This window comes from Diceros bicornis, chromosome 15, assembly GCF_020826845.1.
Source record: "Diceros bicornis minor isolate mBicDic1 chromosome 15, mDicBic1.mat.cur, whole genome shotgun sequence".
NCBI lineage: Eukaryota > Metazoa > Chordata > Mammalia > Perissodactyla > Rhinocerotidae > Diceros > Diceros bicornis.
This window is the reverse complement of record NC_080754.1, coordinates 18,470,686-18,498,136: the sequence shown is the minus strand read 5'-3', so window position 1 is coordinate 18,498,136 and position 27,451 is coordinate 18,470,686. Positions and strand designations below refer to the sequence as shown.

Below are 27,451 nucleotides of genomic sequence, written 5' to 3'. Positions count from 1 at the left end.
TCATTAACCCCTTATTACAAGTCATGCTCTTATAGAAGTAAATGTAGACTTACGTGAAACAAGCACATGTATCCAAGAATAAAAACAGCACATAAAGTAGTACATGCATTCCAGTGCTCGCCTGGGGGATAGACGGCGCCCAGAGAAAAGCTCTTCTTTTTTTTTTTTTTTTTTTTTTTGTGAGGAAGATCAGCCCTGAGCTAACATCCATGCTAATCCTCCTCTTTTTGCTGAGGAAGACCAGCTCTGAGCCAACATCTATTGCCAATCCTCCTCCTTTTTTTTTTGCTTCCCCAAAGCCCCAGTGGATAGTTGTATGTCATAGTTGCACATCCTTCTAGTTGGTGTATGTGGGACTCCGCCTCAGCTTGGAGGGAGAAGCGGTGGGTCTGTGCGCGCCAGGATCCCAACCCCGCGCGCCGCCAGTAGCTGAGCAGGCGCACTTAACCACTAAGCCACCTGGCGGGCCCAGAAAAGCTCTTCTGGAACCACAGGCTCAAGGCGGCGGGCGGGGCAGCACCAGCTCCGTGGGCCTCCAGCCAGCTGGTGACCCCAGGCCTGCTGTTTGGGGCACCTTGTATAACCTTCAGGCTGGGGTAGCCGTGCATGGTCCTGCGGGGACAGCAGCCATGACATCCCAGGTCTCCTGCACACTCAGAAGCCCACGGCTTTTAGTCGGCCTTTTTCAGGAAGATTGCGATGAGAAGTACTTACCCCGCCAGTCTTTCTGCGTGGAGATGCGCATGGCTTCCCGGGGCCCAAAAGCAGCGTCCACCTCGCCCCTGCCACACCCTAGAGAAGGAGCCAACCTAGAGGTGGCCGTCAGGGGTTCCAGGGTACCGGAGGTTGGCTGAGCGGCCCCTCTGCAGGGCCTCCTCGTCCACCTGGGGGTTATCAAGGGGCAGCACCTCCGCGGACGTGTGACGTTGCGTGGCGTCTGGGTGCTAGTGTTCCTGCTGCAGAAGAGAAACCCCTCAAGACGCAGCGGCTGGAAGACGCAGAGGTGGGTAAGTCCCCTGCAGGGTGCGTGAAGGCCCAGAGGGAATCCTCACGCAGGTAGGCCTTCTGCGGGGGAAGTGCTCGTGCTCACCTGGCCTGCGGGCTCACGTGCGCTTTCTGCAGCGCCGGCTTCTCAGAGTCATTATCCTTCAGTTTCTGGATCTTACCCACGAGCGAGCGAGGAGCGCCCACGCGCTGGAAGGGAGTCGGCTTGAAGCCGCTCTGCAGCTCCCAGTGCTTCGCATCCTTCTCGGGTTGCGGACTTTCACCCACAGATTATGGTCCAGGAGCCAGTTGAGGGGTTTGTCACGGTAGGACATGAGGATGTACCCCACAATCAAGCTCAGGTCCAGCGACTTGAACATCTTACCAACGAAGCCCAGCTGGAAGAACTCCAGGCTCATCCAGTCCTCTGAGGGCTGCTGGAGTGCCGAGTTCTTCGCGGTGCTCAGGTACTTGGGCTTGGCTCCGGTGTCGTCCTGCAGCTCCGCGGAGTAGATGCTTTTGGACTGTGCAGGCATTATGAGGAAGCAGTAACCAAGGTTCTCTTACCATTTTCTCCTTTAAAATTTTCTTCTCCACGCTTTTCTGCAGGATATTTCATGTCTAGGGCCCCTTGATATCACTTATATATAAATGTGCTCTACGAGTCGCCTTTCACCCATTGCCAACCCTACCACAGTGGGTGTGCTTAAGCGTTTATCTACCTGAGGCAGTTTCTTTCAGATCTCTTTGTAGATACAAGAAACGTAGGATCTTGTGAAGCAACAAGTTTTCCAGTTTGATCTAGCTGCCATTTCCCATCTTCCTTGAACCATTTGATCTTTTAGGAAGTTAGCCTTTCTATTCTAATGGAAAATTCTGCCAAGCTTATCTGTACAGCTTTGTATTCAGACGAACAGCGATGGACTCCCACTACTTGTGCCGCGCTCTGTACAGCAGTGGGAATACGCGGATGATCACAGCAACTGCTGTCGTGTTGGAAACTAGCTTTCACGTTTGCGTGTGTTTGCACGTGCTGATTGATACATGTTTTGTGAACTGCACTGAAGTGAAGTCTCCCTGGTTTTAAAAGAACTCTAGGCCCTTTAAAATTGCCGGAATGGTAACTGTTTGCAGTGTTTTTAAAATGTGGCAAGTGGAGTCATAACTAATCTCAATTTCTAAATTAATCCCATTTGATATACCTCTGTGATGGGGTAACAGGGGGTGAGAAGGTAGTTATTAACAATTTTTTAAATGGCAGATGCAGGCAGCTATCAGGAATGGTCTCGTGTCACATCACAGTTTAGAAAAAAGCAGTACCCTCGTAAGAAATTCTATCTGGAAAGAACCAATCATATTATTCATAAACACAGGTGCAAAACACACATACACACCATTTATACAAACCCAACACATACACACCTGGACACCAAGACACCTGCATGCAAAGATACACCAAACACCCATACACTCCAATTAGAAAGAAATCCGGAAAGCAAACTAAGTGGAGGCAGAGGGCTATCTGGGTAGTCTTGAGACCACATTCTGAAGCTACTTCATTCTTTCAGACTTTTGAAATTTGCACATGTCTCCTGAATAGAGGTTTTCCTTGAGGCCACAGCCTGGAGAACATAGTCCCTCATTCTAGAAAACGTGTATATTTTCTGCAGAAGTGTGGCAAGATTGAGAGCCATAAGGACTTGCTTGGGATTATAACTTGAAATGCCTGCAAGACAAGCTAATGTAGGGAAAGAGTTTCTTGTCGCCAGGACTCGGCCCATGGTTAATCACGGATCTCGCATGAAGACACCTTCTCTGTCATCTCTGCAGAAGGAACGTGCATCTGATCCTAAGGACTCTCAGTCCATATTTTCCTGCATCTGTTTCCTGATATGCTTACCAAGAGGAGGTTCCCTGACACTTGAAGGCAGTTCAGGATGAAGTTCCCATCCAGTTACTTCAAGGAGTAACATTCTTTGTAACAGGAAGCTGCTGGGCCACCTGAAGCCAGGGATGTTTCCTTGGCAGTCTTCCTGTCGCCACAGGACACCTCTCCGTTCCTAACCGAATTTACCCATCCCTAACGACTGTCATCAACAACATTCAGTTTCTCTATGTGGCCATTTGTGAACAGTTAAATGATGCCTTTCTCAGGAGGTGGCTCGATTATTTAACTCAAAATTAATCAAATTATCTTAAATTAATGTACTTACTCTTTCTACTTCATGAAATTTAAAAAGAAAAACTCCATATGAGGCTTTATTTTTAAGTGTGGTTTCTATTACACTGTGGATAAACAATAATTGTTTAAAAAAAAAAAAAAGCTGTCTGAACAGATTGCTCACCCAGTGGGAATGAACTCCAAATATCCGGAAGAGGGGTGACCTAGAATCTTGAAAAGCTGAAATGTTCCCAGGAGGAGGCAGCCTCTCAGGTATTTTTCTTCTAGATTTTGCATAGCTTCTCATCCCTGAGAAGTGCACAGTATTGAAGTGGGTCGGCATGTGGAGAGATGTTAAAGAGGTGTTATCTGCCCTCTGAATCATGTCATTCAGTGCTTTATGTTCCCCTAGAAATTGAGGAAAAGCAAGACCTCATTAGAGCAAATCAGGTCCAAATTTATAAGCCTGTTTTGACTCTCTTGTGATGGATTCAGCCTGGAGCTCAGATTTAGGTTGAGCAATGACAGAGGTTAGGGCTGGAGAAAGGCAAAGGGAAGTTAGCATGCACCTCTCTTCTATGTGGTTTATAATTCACCCAGACCTCAAATGTCTGTTTCTTGCTTGTACGTAATAATTGGGTCAGAATTGCCTGGATAAAATCAAGCCTCAGTTACAGGTACTGCTTTCAAGGAGCTGACAGTCAGGAAGAGACATGGGGAAATGTTAATATCCACATTTAATTTGAAGGAATATGTGAGTTCTAGTTGTGTACACATCGGACTCAGTCTCTGACATTCATCCAAGGTCTTACTATGTCAGGCACTGTGCGTGGATTATCTCATTAAATGCTTACAAAAATCTAATGAGATGATTGTATGCTTGGCTCCATTTTGCAGATGAGGATGCTGGAGTTAAGTAATGAGTTCAAGGCTGCACAGCTTCTGCATCTAATCTCTTCAGTCTTTTCTGTGTTTTGCACACATTTTCCAGAGAAACCTTCTTAAATGCTTAAGTTTTTAAATACTCAATACTTAATACTTTGATCTGTACTTAACTCCTTACTGACTTTTCCCAGTGATCCTCACTGCCTGCATATTAAAGCTCAGCGATGGATTCAAGACCCTAGAGTCAGCGCCCTACTTTGCTGCCTCATTGGCCTCTACTCTCTCACAGGAACCTGCTGCTTTTATCTTCTTCTCTTGCTGTTTCTCCACAGAACAACTTAAACTTTCCAATGTCTGAGACTTTGCTCCTACCTTGTGAACACCTTGACTTCTGGGTAATCGGGATCTAATCTTCACCCTGCCACAGAGAAGAGGGGTCAGCATGTCTGAGTCTCTGCCATGGCACCTGCTCTTTGGCTTTGATACCAAGCTGTCCTTCTCCTCTGACACCTGTACCTGCACCAGTTGTGTACAAGCCGTCTTCCCTAGTTGGACCTGTGTTACTTTGCTACGGCTGCTATAACAAAGTATCACAAGCTGAGTGGCTTACACCATAGAAATATATTATCTTACAGTTCAGGAGAGTAGAAGCCTGAGATCAGGGTGTCAACAGGATTGGTTCCTTCTAAGGGCTATGAGGGAGAACCTGTTCCATGCCTCTCTCTTAGCTTCTGGTGGTTTGCTGGAAATCTTTGGCACTCTTTGGCTTGTAGAATCAGCACCTCAATCACTGCCTTCATCTTCACATGGTGTTCTCTCTGTGTGTGTGTGTCTGTTCCAAATTCCCCCTTTTTATAAGGACACATTATTGGATTAGGGCCCACCCTAATGAACATATTTTAACTAATTACGCATGGAATGGCTCTATTCATAAACAAGGTCACATCTGAGGTACCGGGGGTTAGGACTTCAACATAGGAATTTTGTGGGACACATTTCCACCCATAATACTGCCCCATTATTTGCCCAGTGCTCTATGTGTAGCCCCCTCTGATTTACTTTGCAACCACTGAGTCCTATATTCTTATGCCTTTGTTACTTTGTGCAACATCTGGTAACCTCTGAATCATGGTAGGAATTTGGGAGATGAAAGCAGTTAGAACAGATCCTAGAGTGAGTCGGGTCTTATAGCCCCCAGCCAAGCAACTGCTTCACAGATCAGGGCCCAGCAGGGAGCAGAGAGAGAATTTCTATTCACAATTATTTGGAAAGGGGTACTTTATAAAATTCTTCTTTTTTTTTTTTGGCATTTTAATCATGAACTTGATAGATTGAGCACTATGGCTATATCTGCAAAGGCACAGCCTAAACGTATAGGATGAAATATGGCTGAATAGTAGAGCTGGAACCAAGGAAAATGTCATTAAGTCCTTCCAAATGTCATTAAGACAGTTTTTTGGATCAAATCAGATGGACTAAATGTTTCTTTCCTGCATCTGGAACAAAAGTGCAAAATATAGCTTATCAATGTCTCTTTGAGTTACCATGTAATTCTACAAACACATTATTTTACCCATGTAACCCATCATAGGGCTTTCACAATAACATTAGGACTTCACAGTGGCTACAAATTTAGCCTGTTAAACCAATGAGATATTTTTAGCTTTTGGCAGATGTCACTGTGACCATGTTTAAAAATCGCTTCGTCCTTTTACGTTTCAAGCCATTTTTAAAGGTTCAGAAGAGAAAAACCAATTTTTGAACCAAGGTTCAAAAAACATTTTAGAAGATTGTTTTGAGATTTTATAGCTAAGTTGTACAAATCTGCTGCAATCCTTATTCTAAAAGGAATTTCATTCAATATTTAGTAGTAATTAAAAAGAGACAGACTATTTTAAAATGCCAAAGGAATAAAAAAATAGAGGAGAGAATGAGGGCTTTGTCTCCAAGGTAAGTATATCAAGATTAGAAAGTACAAGTCAAAAGTTTGTAGGTAATTGGTAAAGAACAAGGACTAAGTAGTCTTTTAATGACTTTTTAAATGCTAACCTTTTCTATTTTATATCCCAGCTCCATTATTTGCTATAGAACTATGGAAAATACTTAAACTTTTAGGAGAAGTGACTCAAGCCTGCTCCCCCCAATCACCCATAGACAGTCACTAAAACTGGTGGTCAAAATACTAAGAAGGACTAACTAACTTGTTTTAAACATGATATGCAAAGTCAAGCCTATATTTTGAGATAGCCAGTACCTTGGATTAAGACCCCATCAATACTGTTTATTCCCATGAGTACCAATTGTTTTAATCAGTGTTGCCCACTACTTTATTAAATTTAGCTGAAGCTGGTCTACAGTGGAGTTTGGGAGATTTTGACATCTGCTGTCAGAGATTTGAGGTGTCACTATGACAGGGACATGAAAAGTTGGCAACATAGACAGAAATAGGCAGTGGCTTTTAAACTTTTGTGTCAAAAGAAAGCAGGCTAATAATATTGAAAAATAACGTGTATAAGACAAGGATTAAGAGAAAGGAGCGCACAGCATGAGTAGATAAAGACACTATGGAAAAATGACAAAGGAAAGAGAGAATCTCCCCAGGATGACACAGGACAAAATTCTCAGAGGAATGCAAAATGAGATAGCGTGGGGCTTTACGGAAAAACAGCTGAGATTGTTATAATTTTAAAACTTTTCATACAGTCACTTAAAAGACTGTTTATAATTACAGAAAAGTAAATAAATGTTCCTTTTTTGTTTACAATTGAGTAAAACTGTATTTCTCCCAACAGGTAAGGGGGCTCTTTAAAGTTTAAAATGCTCTATTCGAATCTGTCTTATAGAATACAGATGGGCTCTTCAGCTGTCATTTAAAACTTTTCAATTGCAGAAAAGAAGGAAGAAAACAAGGAGAAATTCAGAATTGGTAAAATGCTGAGAGGAAGATAAAGACAAGGAGATAAAAATTTCTCCAAGGCATGTTTTAGTCAGGAAAAAGTCATGTTCTTTAAACAGCTTTCCATAGCTTTTTACTATGATTCAGTATTTAAAAATAACTGTCAATTATTCAAGGTCCTTTTGGGCAAGTTTTGTGTCTTCTATCAAATTTTTTTGTCTTGTATATATTTTGCACTATTTGATAAATCAAATTCTTTAACCTCTATTTTCCTTAGACTTCTCATCTGTAAAGTGTAGATAATACTAGTAAGTAGCTCTTAGAGTAGCTTTGATCGAATGAATTGTTAGCTAAAAGGAGCTTCAAACATAATAAATACTCATTGAGGAGTGGGAATAGCTGTTATGATTTATAACAATAAAATCATAATTTCTTATTTGAATTAAAGACACCAAAAATGTTGCCAAAACTTCTTTAAATTGAATGATTGTGTGTGTGTTTGCATTGGCATCATTTGTATTTGTCTTTTTGGAGGATGCAATGACAACATTTTAAATCTGTGCTTTAAAAATTTCATGAAGTATCTTGTCTAAAAATGTTTTTCTAACTATCATCTTTTGTGTATTTTAGAGGCTGTTTTAAAATGCAATTTATATCAAAGGTAGTTTGACAAGGCCTCTGTGGGAATATGATACTAAGAGACATGTAAGGTAAATATATCTATATACATACACACACACATCAAGTACTATCTAGTAGATACCTCACCACTAAAAAAGTCTTGTTTTACCTTTTTCAATATATTTTAAAAACATCTATTTACACAGAGTGGGAAAAATCCACTGTTTTGATTGGCAAAGGCAGTTATGTTTTTTGTGCCAAAACAGTTTTGAGATACTGTTTTTGATTCTGAGTTCCTCTCAGTCAAGGATTGGGTGTTACACATCCACCATACTCCCTGCCTAATAGTAAGCACTAAATACACATTTATGAATGAATGAATGAATCAATCAATCAATAAGTGAATACCTGAATGGGAGAATGAGAGGCAAAATGTTGGAAGCAGAGGACTACAAAAGTAACTAATAGTAACTATACTTGTCCTTTTCCTACCAGTTGTTTTCTTTTTGCTACTTAGACGGGGAGACCCTGGGGAGATAGATTTTTTAGAATGCTGAAAAACTGTTTCTTAAGCAAGAAACATGTCAATCAGAAGACTGTAGTGGTAGTTGGCAGCCTGGAGAGAAGCTTGGTGGACTTTGATACCTTGAATCCAAAGGCCACTGAACAGCAAATCTAAGCACACACTCACAGACCAAATTAGAAGGTTGTGAAAGGACTTAATAAGGAAGAACAACAGCACTTGTAATTCTTTATTTAATGTCTCTCTGACTATAAGCTCCAGGATGGCAGGGACATTCTTTACTCCCGAATCCCTGGCATCTAGACAGCATCTTCCATATATTATTTGTGCTTCAATAAGTTTTAGTTGAATGAGTCAATGGTTGAATGAGTCAATGAATGAATTAATGATATTGGAAAGAGGTATTAAGAATAATGCAAAAAGTTAAGGAGTTATGGGTATAGGCTGATGGAGAAAAGGATTGAAGTAAATCGTAAACTATGCACAGAAAGGAAGGAAAGACATTGGATGGCTATAAAGGAAGAGTGAAAAGAAGAGATGGCAGATCCAAGAGAAAGTGAGCAACAAGGGGTGTGGTAAGGAGTCTTTGTGTAAAGGTTTGGTGATATTGAATTTGGGTTTATTTTCTCTAACCAAAAAGTTCAAGCAATTTGGGAGAAAAGCAAAATTCAAAAATCACAACAAAAGCAAGTTATGTATTATGTTTCTCTGCAGACCTCATAAAAGAGCAATTTACTCTTGCATGTCCTCTAAATGTTTACAACAGAGAATGTTTTATGCGCATACAGATTTTAGATTCCTTCCCATCTCTGAGTATTAACTAATTCACTTAAAAAACAAAACAAAACAGAATAAATTTCTACACCTGGCAAACTAAGAAGGTCTTTTTACAGCTGTGGTCTTTTGATTTGAAGATTTGTGTTCTTGAGTGGTCACTCTTTCTCAAAATTAACATAATTTAAAAAGCCATAAAAAAGTCGATTAGAATTCAAATAAAGGCAAGACTAGTCACATCTCAGTTTCTCCGATATCTCTGTCAAACTCTTGGCTTAACTCGCAAGAAATGGCTCAGTGGGAGTACTATAGAATGTCAAGAGATGGCAGTTATCACATTATGGTCAAGAACTTGGAGCTGTCTCCTTCCACGATGAACAGTGTCCTCCCTAAGTTTACAGCTTCATAGTAGAGATATCATTGTTAGCATACGTAATGAGAATAAAAACCAATAAAGATGCAAGGCTCAAAAAGATAAGGATATTAAGGTTAAATGTGTTACTCCAGGTCACAAACTTTGTCAAGGACAAAAATGTAAATCAAACTCAGGTTTCCTGATTCTTAGGTAGCACGTTTTCACTATATTATGTACCGAGAAAAAAAATAGTTGATTATGTTAATGATAAAGAGAAGGATATAGTTGAGGTCTAAGTCCTTGAATAGCCTAAAAAAAGGGCATTTATTGGATATTCTAATTTTATGAGAGCAGAGTCTTGTTCATCACTGTATCTCCAGGGAGTTACAACAGAATCTGACACTTGGTTGGTTGTCAATACATATATTTTGAGGTATAATTTACATACAATGTTTAACACGCATTCAATTTGAAGAATTTTAGCAATTTTATATACATATACAACCGTGTACAGAATACAAATATTCTGTATATGAGTTGTTTGTTAGATCAATGTATTATGAAAACTTTTTCTTGGTCTGGGGCTTGCCTATCCTTTTTCTTCATGTCATTTACACTATCCCAGAAAGTTCTCTCATTCCACTTTATGGTCAATGTCCCCTTCATTCTGCCCACCCACAGAGGTGACTGCTTTCTGATTTCTCTCACCATAGATTAGTTTTGTCTATTCTTGGAAGTTATATAACAAAAATAATTGAGTCAATATATTTTTGTGGCTCATTTCTTTTACTCCTCATAATGTCTTTGAAATGTATTTGTATTGTTGCCTATGTCAGTAGTTTCTCCTTTTATATTACATAGTAGCATTTTATTGCATGACTATATTTTGTTTATTCATTCTCTCATTGATAGGTATTGGTGTAACTATGAATATGAAAGTTGCTATGAACATTCTTTTACAATCTATTTTAGACATTTCGAACACATTTTCATTCAAGCACTTATTGGCCATTTGTATATCTTTGTAAAGTATCTGTTCAAGTCATTACCTGTTTTGTAATTGGGTTTGCCTTGTTATTATTGCTTTATAGGAGTTTTCTATATATTCTGCATATGAATTCTTTGTCATATATATGTATTATGAAAACATTTCCTCAATCTGTTTTTTGCCTATTACTTTTCTTAATAATGTTTTTTAATGAGATGTAAATTTTAATTTTGATGAAGTTCAATTTATCATTTTTTTTTTCTTTTAGAGTTACTGATTTTGTGCCCTGTTGAAAACATCTATTCCTCCTCCCAAGGTTACAAAGATATTATTCTTATTTTTCTTCTGTGCTTTATGAATTTAAGCCTAAGATTCATCTTAAATTAATATTCTGTTTATAGAGTATAAGAGTTGAGTTGTTTCAGCACTATTTGTTAAAAAGACTTTCCTTTCCTCCATTGAATGAACTTGGTGCCTTACCTTGAAGATCAATTGACTTTGTATGTGTGCGTCTATTTCTGGACTCTGTTCTTTTCCATTGATGTATATATTATATCTTTTAAGTCAATTATTATACTGTGTTGCTTACTGTAGCTTTATAGTAAATCTTGAAGTAGATTCTGTTGTGTTCTAACTTTCCTTAACAGATTGTTTTGGCTATTCTAGGTCTTTCTTATTTCTACTCAAATTTTAGAATCAGCTTGCCATTGTCTTCAAAATGGCCTGTTGGAAAGTTGATAGGTATTGTATTAAATCTATAGATCATTTGGGGAGAAAAAATCCTTAAAATATTAAAGCCTGTCAATGAATATAGGTATAGCTCTCCATTTATGTGAGTCTTTTAAATTTTCAACAATGTTTTGTAGTTTCATTGTGGTGATCTTGCATATTTTTCAATATATTTTTCCCCTAAGTATTTAATATATTTTGATAATATTGTAAATTATTTATTTGTATTTTATTTTCTAATTTTTCATTGCTTATATATAGAAACACTCCTGATTTTTGTGAATTAACTTTGAATCTTGCCATCTCACTAAATTTTCTTAGTAGTTCTAGTGTCTTTTTGTAGATTCCATGAAGTTTTCTACAAATACTATCATTTCGCCTGCAAATAACACAGCTTTAATTCTTTTCTTTAGATCTTTAAGCTTTTATTTATTTTTCCTGCCTTATTGCACAGGAGGGAAACTACAGGAAAATATTAAATAGAAATGATGAGAGAGGGCCGTCTTACCTTTGGGAGAGTAAGAGGAAGGCGTCCAAAATTTCACACAATTAAGAATGATATTAGCTGTAGGATTTTTGTAGATGTCTTTTACCAGGTTGAGGCAGTTTTTTTCTATTTTTAATTTGCTGAGTTTTAATTCAGAATGTATATTTAATTTTGTCAAATATAGTTTTCTATGTTGATTTAGATGATTACATGGTTTTTCTGCTTTATTCTATTGGCATGGTGAATTGTATTAATTGATTTTTTAAAATCTTGAGCCATATTTGCATACCTGAGGTAAAATCCATCTGTCTGTGATGCATCACTCTGTGTGTGTGTACTCAATTTTTTTCTATGTTTTTAAGAGTTTTGCATCTGTGATCATAATAAATATTGATCTATAATTTTTTTCTTAACAGTGTCTTTGCCAAGTTTTGATATCAAATTACATTGGTTGAATAGTGTTTCTTCCTCCTTCATTTGTTGAAAGAATTTATGTAAAATTGGCATTATTCCTTACTTAAATACTTGATAAAATTTTAGTGAAGCCATCTGAGCCGGGAGTACTTTTGAAGGAAAGTTTTTTATTTTGAACTCAATTTATTTTGTAGTCAGAGGGCTATTTTGATTACCTATTTCTTATTATGTCAGTTTAAATAAGTATATTATTCAAGGAATTTGTTCATTTCATATAACTTGTAGGATATATTGGCATAACATTGTATATTTATCCTTTTATTATCTGTAGAATCTCTAGTGATATCCCCTTTTTGTTCTTGATGTTGGTAATTTTCATTTTCTCTCTTTTTTCCTGATAAGTCTTGCTAGAAATTTGCCAACTTTATTAATCTCTTTAATGATCCCACTTTCAACATTTTGATTATCTGTTTTATATTTCATTGATTTCTGTTTGTCTTCATTATTTCTTTTCTTCTATTTACTTTGGGCTTAATTACTCTGTTTTGTCTAGCTTCTAAAGTAGAAGTTTTGATCATTTATTTCAAATCATTCCTCTTTTCTACTATAGACATTTAAACTATAAATGTCCCCCTAGTGCAGCTTTAGCTGAATCACACAGATTTTGATATACTGTATTTTTGCTATAATTTATTTTGTAATATGTTCTAATATCTCTTGTGATTTCTTCTTTTACCCCTGGGTCATTTAGAAATTTGTTGTTAAATCCCAAATATTTTATGATTTTCTATATAGCTTTTTAAAAATTAATTTCTAATTTGATACCATTGTGTCCAGAGAATATACTTCATATGATTTTAATTCTTTAATATTTTTGAAACCTTTTTTATGTCCTAGTATATAGTCTATTTTGGTGAATGATTCATGTGCACATGCAAAGACTGTGTGCAGTTGTTGGGGTGGAATTATATACACACAGTTGTTGAGTGACAGTTACATAAAATCTCTGGAATAAAATGTGGATTTGTCTACTTCTCCATTTAGTGTGTCAAATTTTGCCTCATGTATTTTGAAATCCTGTTATTGGGGTCATACACGCTTAGAATTGTTATGACTTCCTGATGAATCAACCCCTTTATAATTATGAAATGTTCCTCTATTTCTCTAGTAATATTCTTTCCCTTTAAGTCAAATTAGTCTATTAACATAGTCACAGCAATATCCTAATGTTAGTGTTTAAATGGTATATTTAACACAACAAATTGTAATCTTAAAATTAAGATTTTTTAATCTTAGTGTTTAAGTGGTATTTTTTTACACATTTGTATTCAACTTCTCTGTCTTTACACATAAAATTTATAGAGTCGTGTCTTTCTTTTTATACAATCTTATTGTCTCTGACTTTTGCACAGAATGTTTAGTTCATTAACATTTAATGTAATTATTGACATAGTTCTGTTTAAATCTCCTGTCTTCATATTTGGCTTTTATTTATCTCAGTTATTTATTTCTCTATTTTCCCTTCCTGCCTTCTTTGAGGTAAATCACATATTTTTCTTTTCCATTTCTACTCCTATTGTTAATATTTAGGTATAGGTTTTTATGTTGTATTTTAGTGGTCTATCTAGAGCAGTACTGTCTAAAATAACTTTCTTCAATGATGGAAATATTCTATATCTGTTCAATCCAATATGGTAGCCACTAGACATGTGTAGTTCTTTAGCACTTGAAATGTGGCTAGTGCACTTGAGAAATTGAATTTTTAATTTTATTGAATTTGGGTCAATTTCTACCTAATTTAAATACCAACATGTACCTACTAACTACCCTATTGGACGGTATAGATTTAGAGAATACAATATGAATCTTAGATTCATTACAGCCTACCTTCAAATAATATTATACTACTTCATAAGCGGTGTAGGTTTTTTTTGCCTTCTTCCTGCCCTTTATGCATTTCATTTCTTATATTTTAGTCCTACATATGCTAAAAAAAACCTCAATGAAAACGTTCAATATATTATTATTTTTCTTTTAAGTGGTTTGTAGTCTTTTAAAGATATAGGCAGATAGATATAGATACAGACTGAATGGTCTTTTGTATTTTCTCAGATATTTTTACTCTTTTTCATGGCTTTCAGTCATTCCTGCAGATCTAGGGTTCTATTTGATATCATTTTTCTTTAGCCTGAAGAACTTCTTTTAGTATGTCTTGTAGTCAGGGCTGCTGGAGGCAAATTCTCTATGTTTTTGTTCTCTGAAATGACTTTATTTGCCCTCCTTTTTATAATTTTATTTATTTTTTCCCCCAAAACCCCCGTAGATAGTTGTATGGCATAGCTGCACATCCTTCTAGTTGCTGTATGTGGGACATGGCCTCAGCATGGCCAGAGAAGTGGTGTGTTGGTGCGAGCCCGGCATCCAAACCCGGGCCGCCAGCAGCGGAGCGCGTGCACCCAACAGCTAAGCCACGGGGCCGGCCCTGCCCTCCTTTTTAAAGGAGAGAGAGAGAGAGATGATAGATAGATAGATATAGATAGATCTATATATAACACTCTTAGGTTGACTTCTTCTTAGCACTTTGTATTATTGTTTTTTCCAACAATATATTGTCCAATTATTTTTAGTGGGAAATCAGCCATCTTGCATGTTGTTGTTCCATTGCAGATAATGTGGCCATTTTTACTGACTGTTTTTAAATTATTTTCTTTAAATTTGGTTTTCAGAAATTTGACTATGAAGAGCATAGCTATGTTTTGCTTTGTAGTACTCTGCATGGGGTCTGATTAGCATTTTGGATATATGTGTTAATGTCTTTCAACTATTTTAAATCATTCTCTGCCATATTTCTTTACATATTTTTTTTCTACCCTACTCTTTATCTTCTCTTTTTATATTCTTGGTGGGTTTGATATTGTCCCACAGATCTCAAGCACTTCTCTATTTTTTCACTATTTTTTGCTTCAGTTTGGATGCCTTCTATTGACTTGTCTTTAAGGAGACTTATTCTTTCCTTTTATGATTCCAATCTGCTGTTAAATTGATGTAATGTACTCTTCATTTATGATATTGCATTATTTCTGGAATTTTCAATAGATTTTTGTTTAATATAATGTTCATGTCTCTGCTAAAATTCCCCATCTCTTCACTCATGTTGTGTACTTTTTCTACTTGATCCTTTAGACTTTTTATTATATGTATTTTATTTAAAGTCTCTCACAGATAATTCCAGAATCTGGGCCATCTCTGGGTCTGCTTCTCTTCATTTGTTCTCTCTTGGCCAGGATTTACATTTTTTTGGTTCTTGGTGTGTCATGTAAACTTTATGGCAGTAAAGATGTTTTGTATAAGAAAACAGTAGAAATGGATATAAATAGTATTTATTTTTAGAAAAGATCTAGCATGGAGAGCTAAATAAATCTGATCTCTAGTGGAGATGTGTTTGGGCTTTTTTGCAACTTTAGTTGGTCCATAAGCTTTAAATGTTTTGAAATTAGAATTAGAATTTATCTTCTGTAGGCTTGGGGTCTGAACACTAGTGAAATTAATAGATCTCTATGTTTCTCTGCCCAAGTGCTAGCTTTTTAAAACATGAAGATCTCTGCTTTTGCAGCCTGGCTTCTAGCTCTTTGTGTTTCTGGGGATTTTTCTATGCACTCCTCCAGTTCCCCTAGGCTTTTTATGCCTAGGAAGGTCTCACCTCCCAGAATGCCTCAGAGCAGTCTCTCTCAGAACTGCTGTCTGCCCCCAACCCTTAGAAGCTGAAATCCTGAGTTGAAATTGATCCCTCTCAGTTCTTGCCTCCTGCCTTCAAGCCTTTAGAAAACTTCCCTAAACACTCAGTAAAGACCAAGGCAATAAAGTTGGTGAGAGAATGCAGATTTATTCTGCAGCCTAGGGCCAGAATTCAAGTCTTTCTTGGCAGCCCACTCAGAGGCCTTAAAATTTTGTTAAAGATTTTACTGATATCTCTTTATCCCTGCCTGTCTATGGGTACATTTTTCTGTTCCTGCTAGTCAGCCAGGGAAGAAAGCAGCTTTGTATGTCATCTTTCCTATAAAGTGTTCATCACTGGAGTTTAGTTTATTTAGATTCTTTCAATGTCACTTCTCTGAGGGGTCCAGAAAAACTGATTTTGTACCTCAGTTGATTTGTTTTGCTTGTTATGGTGAGAGTTACACTCTCTTTTAACTTCCTACTTCATATTGGGAGGGGGAACCATCACTCGATATGTTTGTTGATGGGACGGAGGGAAGCAGGAGGGTGGTCTTTCCTGTGTTAACTTTTCAAATTCCGGGTCTTTTCCTAATTTGCTCTTTACCATATTCTTGAGCAAGATTTTTAATATCTCTATTTCCTCACATGTAAAAAGAGGAGAATAACAAGGCCTAACATAAAATTTGGGGGAGGATTAAATGAGTTATTATATGTAAAGCACTAAGAATGATGTCTGAAACATAGTAAAAACTATACAAGTGCTTGCGATTTTTATTTTTTATTTGGAAATAAAGTTTTCCTTCAGAAAGCATAGAATGTCCTCAAAAAATCTCAGCAAGATAGAGAAAGGATCATGATAATTACCCCTCACTTTGTAGAGGGTAGAATTAAAAATCACTACCAATTATTAAAACAAAAGTTATTTCCATAAATAGAATAGTGTTTAATCAACCTGAAGAACACTTTCAAGTTGCTGGTGAGTTAGGAGTTTCATCAGTGGAATTAGATACTTAGTTGAGTTGGGGAGAAAATATGCTGTTACATAAATTAAAGTAATTGAAGGGTAATCAGCCCCTCTGGCTTTGAGATATACACCATCATTGCTGGTCTGTGTACCTCCTGGAGTTGATGGGATACCCTACAGGGCAATGCACAGCTGATGCTCTTACCTTTCTTTATACCATCCCTCAAGCAGTACTGGCTGACTGTGCCTGGGTCTAGTCTCCTGAGCTTGTCTAGAAATGAGAGAAATAAGCTGCAGAAACCAATTGGAACATCTTTTTAATTCCAATTTTTCCCTCTTCTTATGCCTCTCTCTCTCCAAAGTCTTTCCCTCTCCAAAGTCTCTCTTCCTACTTCTTATTACCATTGTGGTATCTTCCAATTATCTTCCCATGTTCCCTCTCCCTTCTTCTCATGTACCTCAAGCCAAAATAATAAAAATGTTACAATAATAATCATCATCATTCTAGTGTTTCTTATAAATTAGAGAGATGAATACATGATCAAGATATTCTTCAATGAATATATTTTCTTAGTAATAGTTAGTCAGGACTCCCAAACTGTAGAAAAATATTAGATATTGAAAAAGGTCTTTAAAAGTTATAAAAACAAAAACTCAAACCCCAGAATCACCTAAGTCAGCGCTAGCGAGTTCAAATTGCAATCTGGAAAAGCTATGGCCCTGATCCACAATCTCTTGCAATCCCTGACATTCACAGCTCTGTTTTCTTGGGTCTTCTCAGGCTGTCCTGGGCCTCTCCAGTTACTAAGAATATGATCAATAGCAAGGTTAGTGTGTTTAGCACTATTGGGAGTATTGAACCACACGATTTCTCTCTCAGCCTCCTCTAACACCCCCAAACAACACATAGCTCGCTCTCTCTCTAGCTCACACACATGCACACACACCTGAAAATAATGCAATACATCTATTCTGATGCACTTGCAGGTTCTGTGACTGCTGGCTCAGGGAGGTATTTTTAGACAGGGGCTCTTCCATTATAAACAACTTATATGTAAGTCTGGCTCCATTCCTAAAGAATTTGCCAAGAAACAAGGGTTTTCAGCATATGTACATTTTCTGAAGGAAAAATTGAAAACAGGCAACCTATACTCCCTCCCATCTGTCCGTGTGCACTCTGCTAGACGAGCGACCACCATCGGTCACCGGTCTCCTCCACCCACCTCACTGATGGATTGTTTCCTGTTTGCCCTGTTTGCAAGGTTGATACTTTCTGAGCCAGACGGGCAAGCAGCTGCAGAGGACAGGAGCACAACACTCGAATCCTGTAGCTAATTGCCAAAGGCAGCTGAGTTCAGGAGCCCCACCTGTTAATGAGCTGCCAATTATTTATATGTTTATAAACCACCTTTAAACACTGACAAGCACTAATAAGCCTTAGCTGCCAGTTACCATGGCAACTGACCATGTCCCAAAGGAGAAGGAGACTACTGACATATGGACTCCCGGTCAATGGTCCAGTATCTCCTGAGACTGACATTTTCACTCCCGCACATGAAACTGTTCTGTCCAAGTACAACTTAAAATCACATGAAAAAGGAGGCATAGGACATGATGAACTGCCTGCTTTTCCTGCTGAAGCCCAGAATGTCCAAAGGGAATAGAATTGTGTCCAACTCCCCATGAGCTATGGGAACAAGCTGCCCTAGCTTGTTAAGTGGCAGTTCCTATGTACAGCCACACAGCTGGTCTATGCAGGACACCTGCTGTCAGATATTTTATTCCCCAAAGCTTCCTGGGCTGCTAGGCTCCACCAGTCTGAAGAGGTTTCCTAATATCTTCAGTTTGCTGTTGCAAATAGATAAGATGATAAGCTACTTGTGGGATGCTCAGTAATATTTAGTGAGATGCAAGGAATGATTTCAGATGAAAAAGAACATATTTTTGCTCCCAACAGACTGAAGGCATTTTGTCTCTTCTTTTAAAAGCACAGTGAGAAGGCAACCACCCATGACCCAAAACACTTTTTGTAATAGAGAAAGAAAACCACTTTCTGCCTTCAACTGGTTTTCCAAACTAGGGAAGCTCATCACGAGTAGTATTGGGTATGAGATGACAGGTCAAAGAAGCTGATGGTTGCAGGGCATTAGTGAACAGTGACCTAATCAAGCAATAGAGAAATGTGATTGTAATCACTTTGCCATGACTGACCCAGAAATGGCTTTTACCATGACTTCTAAAGGATACTAGTTTTCAATAGAAAAATGAATTGCTGATACCACAAAGAAGTTCCTTACCCTTCAGCAGGTGTTCGAATTGATACCTGTAACTTTCCAAATGCTTGCTGTAAGGCAAAGAGCATGAGCTTTAGATTAGGATTTGTTAGTATCACAACCATATATATGCCTCCCCTCAGCTAGAGGATCAAGGAAATGGATGCAGTTCTTTACAAATCTTTAAATTTTGAGGACAATTATGCCAGCAGTGGGGATATATTGCTCCCTCCACCTTGGGGTGTTTCCTGGTTTCTGCATCCATTATATTATGGAGGAGATAGGGGTTCATAGGCTGCATGAGATTTATTTTATGTACCTATATATCTATATCTGTATCTTTTATATATCTAATTAGATATAGGCACATGTTACCCTGGAGTTATACATTATGCCAGTGCTAGGGAATTTGCCTTCTCTTGCCGTTGTTACTTTCTATGAAGAGTACGCACTTCGTGTTTGGCTCCCACCAGTCCGTCTTCCAATCTCCTGTGCTTCCTAATGTGAATGTTCAGATAGGGATTCAGAGTCTGCACAAAGGGGCAGAGATAAGGTCAAGATCTTGGGTAGCGTATTAAACAGGGTTGTCCTCCAAATGAAATATTCTGGCATGAATAGGATGACTATTTGAATAAAAATCCAGTGGAAGAGAAAATGTAGGACCAAGGAGAGGTCAAATGTGTATCAATTGTGTTGAAAACGTTGTCAAAATTTAAAGGCTACAAAGAATGCCTAGATGAAAGGGCAATCAACCATGTGGATTGTAGAGAAAAGTTTATGAAGGAACTTGTGGCCCTTTGGTCTTGCTTGAGCAGGTTGGTGGTGAGGTTCGCAAGGTGAAGGAGTAATTTGTAAGTGTATGCATGACTGATTTAACAAGGAACCAAGTCATTTGAAATGTCAAGGGAAAGCAGACTAATCTCCCATGCAGGTGGTAATTTAACACACCCCACCTCCCCAATCCTTCTCTTCATTTGGAGTGGTCAAGGGGAAAGAGAGGAGGCTGGGAAATAGGACTCCAGCCCTGCTTTTGCTTCTAAATAGCTGTGAACCATTGGGCAAGTCATTTCCCATTTCTGAGTCTTAGTTTTGTACCTCTCTCTGTTTACTTTATAAGGATGTATGAGTTTGTACCAATATAATTAATGTGTAAATCTATGAAAGCTGAATGTCTCTAAATAAAATATTGTCATTGTGGAAGATGATATTACTAATGATAATAACGACCCCTCCTGTCTTTTGGCAGTGGACTAATACTCTCAGAATTGATGAGAAAAGGATATTGAATAAAATACATAGAGAAAGTAAACATGACTGCTCTAGACACAACCAAACAGTGCTGAAAGAAGAAAGGAGACTGGGAAAATTTTTAAAAGAGAATAAGTACATGCCAACAGGATGGAAAGAGGAATTAGAAGAGTCTCGTGTAGACTGGCAGAAAAGATACTTAGATGAAGACTCTGGGGACCTGGTTCTAATCCTAGCTCTGTCACTAGCTGAGTGATCTGAAACAAGTTACTGAAGCTCTCTCAGACTGGAATTTCTCATCCACTAACAAAAAGATCTTTTATCAAATGAAATTGAAAATGGAACCTCAGTGTATAAAAGCAGCTTAGAGTCGTGTTTCTTTTGTTGAAACCTTCCTGGAATTTTCTTTGCTCCCACTGTGTACCGTGGCGTTGGAGGAAAAATCCAAGAATTTGGAGGATCGTAGTTTGAAAACCAGGAAACTGGATAGTGTCTAATGGTCTTTCTAATAGTATCATTCTTGCTTTTGAGATTCAAACACTCTTAAAGAAATTTGAATTCTCTTGAGAAGGGAATTAAAGTGAATGTTAAGATAGAAAAGGTAGCTGATTGTTGACTATGCTTATTGTTGACTGACTGGTTTGAAAACATCTAGAAACAATATTCACCATAAAAGAAAGATGAGTTCATGGGGAAGTAATGTCCCCCAAATCAATACGATTCTAAGAAACAGTTGTATAAGTCGAGTAGGAAGAGAAGCCATGAAAATAACTTGGATCAGAAGACTGAACTCTCCATATTCATTGATATCTAATGCAGTCTGATCAAGTTTGCAACCCAGAGGGGTGAAACGCCCCAACACACCCCAGCAAAAGCTTGTCAGAGATATAATCTCAGCCAGGTTTTGTTCACTCAGCCTACTTTGTTCCATTCTTTCCCCCATCGCCCAATAATTCAGTGAAGCTTCTATGGGGAAATACTCAATGGAGTGGCCCACTTCTAACAAGAGGCAGCCGGACAGACATCTGACAAGGTCCATTCAATCATTTGCAACAAAAGTAAAGGAGAGTTTGTGGGGCAGGTAGGGAAGGAGATGCCTGCATTTCCCATGAAGTCATCATTCTCTACCAAAGATTTTTGCAAAATGCTAATCAACAGTGCTTTTATAAAAAAGTTCACACAACTCTTTCCTGCATTTCAGAATAGAATTGCTATTGTTTGGGGTTTTAAAGCTTTTGGGAAATCCTGAACATTTTAATCTTTTTTTTAAGTGTGAAATTTCAATTTCCAAGTTTGAATTCTCCTAGTGGTCTATACATGCACTGACAGATGGGCTACAGAGTTGATAGAGGAAATGGAGAAATGCAGCTTTGGGTGGGAACACACATTTGTACGATAGTCTTCTGACAACTCTGTATATTGCTGGTGCGGTAACAAGCCTGTGAAATTTGATGTTAAAACAATTATTTTTATCTTGAAAGGAATTTTTAATATTCTGAATTTTAAAAGTCTATTAGTATAAATATTTCAAGTTTCTATAACACCAACTTTTGTTGGTTTTCAGATCAGATGCTCTCATTAAGGATTATAAATCAGACATTTGGCTGAAATTTCACTTGGTATGCTTGATGATCTTGGAAAGGTTATTTTATGGCTAATATCTGAAGGGGCAAATGATAATTAAGACGAAATGGCATTCTAACATTTTTTAGCTCCTCTTGTCTAAGCAGTTAAGACCTCGTATCTGTCTCTTCCCATTTTTTTTTCTGTTTTCCCTTTTTTGGTTGCCCTTTGACTTTACTAAATCTCCCTGTAAGTGTGTATGTGTGTGCATGTGTGGGGTATGAAGAGGTGCAGAAGAAGAAAAGGATAGGCACTAGGCTTAGAGGTTTGGGGAGAAAACAGAAAGAAGCATTTAAATTCTATTTTTCATTATTTCAAGTCCTTCTTATGGCCAGAACTGGGCCAGACCCTAAAATGAGTATTTAATTTGGACAAATGAGTGATATTATACCTCACTAATCTAGAAAGAAAATGAAGTGTGCAGTATATGTGGAATGTGTGATAAGTCTGTGTGTAGCTACAGAGGAAGTGTGGCCATATGATTGTTTAGGTTGTCCCCTAACATCCTCACTTTGTTTCTGTTTGGTTGCTCATAAGACTCAAGGTAAGCTCTTTGTGATGTGATTCCTTTGTATCTCTCTAGATCTCCTACTAATAGCTGCCTTCTAGACATACGAAAGAGCATGCAGTACCAGTTGAGTAGAAGAATGTATGACTTTCTTCCCACTCCTTCCTCTTCTCAATTTTTAACAATAGTTAGCTCCAGCATCCTTTTAACCATAGTGCTTTTCTTTAAATTATTTGCCCTGTTAAGAAATCTTGAGAACACTTAATCAGTCCCACCTTTGTTCCTTTACTACTCCTCTTGCAAATGTCTATCCCAGCATCTCAAATTTCTAGTGTGTTAACGGGTTAGTTTAGATGATATTTCCTCTTCTACTGAACTATGAGAGTAGGAGTATATCTAATTCCTCCTTGTTTCTCCAACATTGACAAGTATCTGGCCCCTAGAAATTTTATATAAATATATATGCACACATAACATATAAAATAACATAGTAATATTAGTATATTACTATATAGACTATATATAATATTATATTAATATTACTGTGTGTGTGCGTATATATATATATATATACATATACGCACACAATATCATGAGACATCTCAGTCTTGCAGAAGGCTCAGAGCATCTAGTTGCTTGCTAATTATTTGAGTTTTGCCCCTGATACACTGAACTTTAAGGTTGGCTGGCTGTCAAGGCTACTGCTGGAAGGACAAAGCAGGGAGGGGAGAGGACCGTATGAGAGGCCAGAACTTGTGGCTGGACCACAAAATCTAGAGGGTTAAGGAATGGCAGTAAAGACCAATGATCACGTCTTTCCTCTGCTGAGATGGCGTTAGGAATGAGGCAGCCTGAATTTCTATAAGGGGCCTGGAAGAGGATTGAGCTGCCTGGGGCTGATTGAGACAGTGTCAAGAAAATGAAGCTGTGGTGACATTCATAGTTTAAAACATTAACTTTACAGAACTAGTTTTCTAAGGCCTTTGGGAAGATTCTAATTTGATCCAGCAACAATATCTGCTTAGCTCCAAATTGATAGGCATCTGTTAATTTTTCTAACTGCTTTAATCATTTTGGGGGTTCTGCTTCAGAACCTCTCCAAATCTCCTCCTTCTCACAAAGTCTCAAGTCTTCAAAGTCTATGCCAATTTTAATAAAAGTCTAGAAGGATTACCTTATGTTCCTAATTTAGTATTCCTATTTAATATTCCATTCTTTGTCTCACTTAATATATTAAAATGCAGAGTGGGAACCCTTGAATTTCTAGGAGCCAATGACTTACAGAACAAAAATTTGAAATTCAATCTGAGGTCACACACAAGCAAAAAGCAATTTGTGAGTGTCTGCCTTACTCACTACAGTATGATGATCTTGAGGACAAGGACTTTGTCCTTTTCAAATGTTCTCCCCAGCACTTAGCATAGTGTCTGGCTCCTTTTTTTTTCTTTTGTCAAAAGTAAATATTCAGGGTTAGTTTACTGTTTTCATCTTCAAACACTCCTAATTAAGAGTGCTTGGTAACTGAAGACTAATTGGGAAATTAAGAACAAAAATCAAAAAATGTGTTCAGTACATATATTAGATAATTTTTAAATTTGCAACTCCCTTTTTTATGACCCAGTGTGGGACATGGGGTAAAAGGTGAGGATAAAGGGGAAAAATGAGATGGTTCTAAGAAAAAGATAAAAGAGTGCAAAGAAGGGAAATTTTAGGAATAGGAGCTAAACTGAATATAAATCAGAGGAGTAGGGAAGCTGGGACAAAAAGTGGAAAGAAAGACAGAGGGCAAAGACAGAGACGTTACATGTTAAACAGGCCAAACCCTGTGAGTGATGCCCCTAAGTTCCCTGCTGATCAAAATCTGTTGTATTTCAGCTTGTGGAGGTTTGCACATAGCTTAGGTTAAATGATCTTCCACAATCTGTCATTGGAGACACAGCTGAACTAGGTGGCTGGCTCTTTGTCTTGTCCTCAAAGGTCTCATTCACATGTTCCAAAATTGTAGCCTTCTCTAAATAATCCATTTAGTCTTATAGGAATAGATGCGATAGTTCTGATATTCCTCAATAGCAAACCTTCGGGCAAGTGAACAGATCATTAACCGAAGCATCACCCGCTTAAGATGAGGCCTGAAATGTCATGTTGTCTCTGATGACTTTAACAAAATAGATGTAAATGGAGGACAAACATCATCTTCACACAGGGAGGTAGCAGGTTTCAATAGGTCATGAGAATTTACAGTTCTGTCTCTTTAGAATAAAACTTGGGAAATATAGGTGCCAGTGTTGTTTCTGTCTTTCGAGGACGTGATCCAGTTCATCTAGGTTATCAAATTTGTGGGCATAGACCAATGTCGCTTCTGAAAAACAATATCTGGTCCACCTCCAACATCCCACAAAGTACTTATTAAAGTTAAGTCCTTATACTTTCTAAACACTCCAGAGAAATTAAATGAAGTGCAATATGATGCCTGCAATAGAGGTATAATTCTTAGTTGGACTAATTACACTCAAGAGTAAAGTTTATGCTCAATTTGTCTAAATGAAATGGAGCCTTTTCTGTGAACCCCTTCTATGAACTCCATGATAAATATGGAGCACTCATCACCATCAAGCACTGCACTAGGCACAGTGATTGTAGGTTTGTACAAGGCAAGTCGGCTATGGTTCTATCCCTGAGGTGCTGGTGATGTGGTGATAATAGTTCATAATCTATTCCAGTGAAGTAGACAGAAGTATTTGCAAAGAACTCTGAGGTGTTTAACAATTGTGCTACCAAAATAACTCAAGTGCTTTCCAGGAGGATAAAGCAGTGGGCACTGCCCGAGATGGAGCAGGAAGGCAGGAAGAAATGGTGTTTGAACTGGGTCTTGATGAAGGAGTAAAAATTTGCTGCATAAAGAAAAGTTGGAGGCAGAGAGTGGGGGAAAGGGATATTCTACCCAAGGGAACAGACTAAGCAAAGGGACACCCACACACAGAAACGCATACACACTTGTGCACACACTCATTTGTATTCCTCTTTGCCTGGCTGTCAGCATATTTCAATAAGAGTTCTGAACTGAGATTAAGAAGAAATGCTTTCTCATCCTGGTTCTGCTAGGATGTACTGTGTGACCTGGAGCAAGACCTTTAAAGTCTCTGGATCTCAGTTATTCCAATTGTAAAATGAAAGGGCTAGATTCTGCGATAGCTAGGGACCCATCCAATGAAAAAAACAGGAAGATACAGTTAAACCTATTTGATCTAAAACTCATGATTTAGGGGATATAGGAATAGTTTATGAGAAGTGATCTAAGCTACTTTTTATTTCATATAAAGGAAAACATTTTAGACTCTCATCAATAGGGAAAATAATTGCAAATTACGTATTTCTTTTCTCTAAATATCTTTGCTATTTGGTAACACAGAACTCAGGATATAAATTTGACATTTTTCTTTAAAAATTAAGGACACTTTTTCCTAAATTTCAGATAAGAAAAGGCATTGCTAAGAGTCAGGACATTGACATATAGTGCATTATAACACTCTGTCTGGCTCTGCCTAGGCAAGTGGAGATGATAAAGAATCAGCCCTGTACACAGCCCCAAGTTCCAGGTGACAGCAAGAATTGAATGGCTGGAAATACAGTGAGGATGTACCAAATCTTCTGCTCATATCTGAATATCTGTAGGATTTGCATTTGTCAAATATGAAGACTTGAGCTCAGAAACTATGTATAATACCAAAGATAGCAGCAGACACATTATCCTGCTTCTGCAAACATCTCTCCAAGACTTAGAGCGCAAGGTTTAATCTTCAATTCTCTGGTAGCTCATTTGCCGGATCTGGAAGCAACATGAGCACAACTAAGAAGCAAACTTGAAATTTAAACTCTGCCAATTACATAGTTCTGTTTTAGATGAATTCATAATGAGTTACTGAACAAATAACTAACTGGTTAATAAGTCACCAACTGTCCAATTTTTGGTATATTTGTGGTGGGCATAGTTTTGCACGAGTGTCTCTATATGTGGAGGATATGTGATGTTCTATATCTTTTAAAATTGGATTTAAAATGTTTCTTGGGAAAAATGAAAATTTAGTGCTGGTTACCAAAGGTAATGTTTTTCATTTGTAAAATGCTTGGATAACATCATATATCTCAAACTGTATTTGCAAATTGGAGTAACTATTGTAAAATGGCATTTTAGGAAATAGATTCCATTTCAGTTGTTTACTAGAAAAAACATCAAACATATATTTAAACCATTCCCTTCGTAAAGATCTATCATCTGCTAATGATAAAGTTAGGGTCTGTGTTGTTAGAATTTCTCTTGGGAATGTAGAAGTCCCATTATACATGTAGCAATCATCTCTCTATTCATCTGTTGATGAATCTCTCTAATCATCTGTTGAATTAATGGCAGGCCTAATGGAACCTTGGATAAGACAGAGGGCACGTTTGGAGAGGAGACCACCCCTTTCCCTCACGGTGTTTATCACCTCATTGCATACAGAAGGATGTCCCAAGCTTTCTCTACCCCCGGTTCTCATTATCCTTTGATATTGATCCAGACCACTTACTGATGAATACGGGCAGCACTCTCCTTCTATTTAAAGGTCTTGAGTATCTATTATTGTTTTTATGTTTGTTATCTTAATACCTGACATTTATAATATCTTTCTTCGAAGGGATCTCTGGAGTGCAATAGGGTGTCAAGTGAAGACGAATGTGAAAGCACTTTGTGCTTTATAGATGAAAGAAGATTCGCTCTGGACTTGCTGCTTTCCAGGAACAACTTTCCTTGCTTCCTTTTGGTTTTCTTGCTCCAACATGGTAAACCCTACCCAAGGTGCAGTTCTTAGACTCTACTCTTCTTTTTCTTCTCTCAATCTCTCAAACACACACACACACACACACACACACGCACACACACCTGCATTTCAACTCTTACCTTTGTCCTGATGACTCCTCAATCTGTATTTCACTAGTGGATCCTTTATTAAGGCCCAGCTCCATATTTATAACCATCTTGTGTACATTTCTTCTTTAATATTTAAACAAATCTAACATTCTCAACATAAAGCTCATTATTTATTTATCATTAGAAAAACTATTTTACAACTTTGTTTGATATTCAAAATGCATTTTGAAACACACAGATTTTTTTTGGGAAAATGGCCTGGCCCGAGTTAGAAATAGATTAAAATAAAGATATAAGAAGCTCAAGGGCAGAGGATTATGATGAACAATCAAATTCAGTGAGCATAGCCTGGAATATTTGAACTCCCTAAGAGTTTGAGGATGAGATCTAGAGAA

General features: G+C 37.7%; 1 pseudogene; it reads right to left on the bottom strand.

Annotated features, from left to right (window-relative positions):
• Window positions 1–671: 671 nt before the first annotated feature.
• Window positions 672–27,163, bottom strand: LOC131415074 (alpha-1,3-mannosyl-glycoprotein 4-beta-N-acetylglucosaminyltransferase B-like; annotated as a pseudogene).
• Between the last annotated feature and the right edge of the window lie 288 nt (window positions 27,164–27,451).